General features: G+C 36.9%; 1 non-coding gene across 1 annotated transcript; it reads right to left on the minus strand.

Moving 5' to 3' along the window:
* Positions 1-2,938: 2,938 nt before the first annotated feature.
* TRNAC-GCA (transfer RNA cysteine (anticodon GCA)) lies at positions 2,939-3,010 on the minus strand. Its single transcript has one exon. It is a non-coding gene; the product is annotated as a tRNA-Cys (tRNA).
* Between the last annotated feature and the right edge of the window lie 775 nt (positions 3,011-3,785).

Consider the following 3,785-nt stretch of genomic DNA (forward strand, 5'->3'; position numbering starts at 1 on the left):
TTACATGTCGGACAAGAACCTTGAAGTCAATGCTATTGATTTTTGCGTGTTAATTTTATATCCTGCTATCTTATGGAATTCTTTTATTGTTTGGATTTCTTTATCTTTGATTTTCTAGCATTTTCCAGATATGCTGTTCTGTGATGTGCAAACAGAGACAGTTTTTTTTTTTTTTTTTTTTCTGGTTGCACCATGCAGTATGCAGGATCTTAGTTCCCCAACCAGAGGTGTGATCTGTCCGCCCTGCTGTGGAAGCTTGGAGTCTTAACCACCGGACTGCCAGGGAAGTCTCCTGGCAAAAATTTAAAGCAATCTTAATAGCCACTTATGAAGATATGTAGAAATGAGTATTTTTTAATTTTGTTGGTGGCTGTGTTGATTAATGCAACCTTTCTGTAGGTTAATTTGACAATAGGTAACAAAGCCTTAAAAATTTGTGTATTTTTACACAAGACCAAAATTTTGTTTAGGAAGCTTTTTAGTAACCTGAGAAAAATTTTGTTAAAATGCTCGATGGAGAAAAAAGTTGTTTATAATGAAGTTTAAAAACTTAGATTTTAAAGGAATGTCAGGGAAGAAATTTAAGTTGAAGCATATCACAGTTTTAATAGCAGCTATCATTGGATGGTTGTATAATGGGTGCTCTTACTCACCTTCTTAATTTTCCAGTGATGCACTTTGAGTATTTTTGTAGCTAAAAAATAATTCATTTTATTTTAACACAGGCTGCTTAATACCTAACCCTGTGCCTGGTCCATAGGGGGCATATGATAAATATTTGCTAAATTGAATTGTTCCCTGGTTACTTAGCCCACCCACAATTAAAACACACACACACACACACAACATTTAGAATCCTCTGTTTCCGAAAGGGATTTAAAAGTTGATCCACATAACCCTTAATCCCTGGGTACATATAAGTAGAGTAATTCATTAATTATCTGGGCTTTACATTTCCCAGGAAATATTTAGAGAATTTAGATATTGGTGTAGCTAGATGTCTTCTTGGCACCAAAGTCAAATTTTAAAACTTTCATATGTCAACAAATGCTTTAAAATCACTTCTTCTTAGGTTCCTTAGTTTAAAAAAGTTATATGAGCTTTTCTTACATTAACATGTAAGAAACTTTCATACTCAGATTAATTTAGGTCTGTGCGTAATTGTCTTATAATTTCACTGGGGAACAATTTAGGCGTATCTTTTTATAAAGGGCAGATTCTAAAATTGGAAAGAGTTAATGACCCCATAAAATGTCATAAATTCAACCTTGGGTTCTCACATCTTGCAGAAAGGGATTTCTCAGAAAGGGACTTTAACAGCAAGATTTCACAGGAGGCTCTTTGGGTAGTACACCTGTACAGGTGTATCTCTTCCCAGGTCCCCATGTGATTGTGTCAGATAGTAAGCTTGCTTCTGTGGCCTAAATGCCCTGTGCTCTTGAATTCCTTTTCTCAAATATTCAGGGATTCTAAAAATTCAGCTCAAAAAGAAAACGCGGCACCACCTACTAGCGCCCTCTAGCATTACATCATCACCAGTTCTTTGAGTTTTGCTTAGTTAGCAACCACTTTTTAAATTTTTTTATAGAAGGTTAATTGCTTTACAAGCAAACACTTTTTGAATCAAGCATAAACACTAGAGCTCTGAAGATGAATAAAGCAGTCCCTGCCATGACTAAACTTTGAGTCTAGCTGAGAAGACAGACATTATTTGGCGCGTGTGATGTGAGGAGAACATGTCCTAAATACATGTATCATTTTAGCCCTTGTATTTTAGCACAGACTTGAGAGAAACAAGATTCCAGACAGGAACACCAGTTAAACTGTTAATAAACTAGTCTCAGCCACCCAAATGTAAAACTCCCTTAAGTTCAAAAGTTTAGTATTTATTTGTCTAGTCATTGAATAGTTGGGGTAAAGCTACCGTATTTGCCTTAGTTGCCTGTCCTCAGGCCAATTAGGGATATCATGCCAAAATTATTCATTTTAAACAAATATTTGAGATTCTAAGGACTGTGTCTCAATGTGAGACCATCTTACGGATGGTTGCTGTCAAGCATTTTTAGCTTCCTAATACAAGTCCTTAGGGCTTCCCAGGTGGCACAGTAATAAAGAACCTGTCTGTCAATGTAGGAGACGCAGGAGACTCGGGTTTGATCCCTGGGTTGGGAAGACCCCCTGGAGGAGGATATGGCAACCCGCTCCATTATTCTTGCCTGGAGAATTCCATGGACAGAGGAGCCTGGTGGGCTACAGTCCATGGGGCCAAAGACAGTTGGACATGGCTGAGCGACTGAGCACACATAAGTCCTTAGGAATAACCTTAACTCCACTCTCAACAGAAGAGGCTCAATCATAAATTATATATAAGTGGTTCTAATCAAGACTGAGAAGAGGTCAGTTATAAAAAGGATCATGTGGATTTTGAATTAACTGTGAGTTTTATTTGTTCACATTACTTCTATAGGTATGATTAAATTGTTACCCTATTAAACTTAAGATGCCCTAAACATTCTCTGTTGTCTAAACAATAGACTGTATTATTTCTTTCTCTCCTTCAAATCTCAAAATTGTTGAAAAGATGTAACATAGGTAAATTTCCCTGGAGGAAATGTTTCAGAAGAAAAGTATTGAACCTCACCATTAATGATTCTTATCAGTCTTTCAGTGCTTCTTTGGCTGAAGGGTTCAGAGGTCTAGATGCATGTTTCTGGCAGAGGGTACATTATATTTTAGAGATGTATCCATGTGCATGGGTGTAGGTACATTTTATTCATTTTAATTGGCATTCAGTCATCTGTTATGTGAAAGTGAAAGTGAAGTTGCTTAGTCGTGCTCTTTGCAACCACATGGACTGTAGCCTACCAGGCTCCTCCATCCATGGGATTTCCCAGGCAAGAATACTGGAGTGGATCACCATTTCCTTCTCCAGGGGATCTTCCCAACCCAGGGCTCGAACCTGGGTCTCCTGCATTGCAGGCAGACGCTTTACCGTCTGAGCCACCAGGGAAGACCTCTGTTATGTGACCATACCATAAATTTCTCATTTCCTGTTGTTAAATATTTAGTCTAGTTGTTGCTTGGTGAATTGTTCTTTTATTATGTTCCATTATTCTATAATAATTGTTCTATTATCATGTTCTTATAAATGCAGGGCAGTTCCATTACTAAGAATTTTGGAGCTAAGGCTTCTGGGTTTAAATCCCACTTGTGGAATCTTGAGAAAATTGCTTAAGCTAGTAGTGTCTCAGTAGCCTCCTCAAGAGATATTAATCGTACCGACGCAGACATGTCTTTCAGCACTTTTGACACTGTCACTTTATTAGCCTGTCATTTACTATTCTGATAAGGAGTCTGTTGAAATTTCTTGGTAGATAATATATCTTTTTTATCTTCTTCTATCTTTTCTTCTACTATTGTCCCTTTATCCTTAATGTTCTCAAGTTTCACTGTGTGAAATTTATGTTAAAAAATTGTCCCGCTTGATACTCAACATGCACAGAGAACACATTTCTTTAATTCTCACAAAGTATCTGTGCTATTTTAAAAAATGTTTCTTCTTCATCATGCCATTCATTCTTTTGTGTATTTTGGAACTCTTGTTAACATGTTTCTTTGACTCTCTCTATTAGTTTTCAGTATTGCCTCTTTGTACTGCATTCTGAGTTAATTCCTCACTATCATTTTTCAGTTCACTGACTTTATCTTTGACCGTGTCAGGCGTTGAGCATATTCCACTTGTTGAATATTTTGCCGATGGTTGTATTTTTCATTTTTAAGATTTC

Source organism: Dama dama, chromosome 30, assembly GCF_033118175.1.
Source record: "Dama dama isolate Ldn47 chromosome 30, ASM3311817v1, whole genome shotgun sequence".
In the NCBI taxonomy this organism is placed as follows: Eukaryota; Metazoa; Chordata; class Mammalia; order Artiodactyla; family Cervidae; genus Dama; species Dama dama.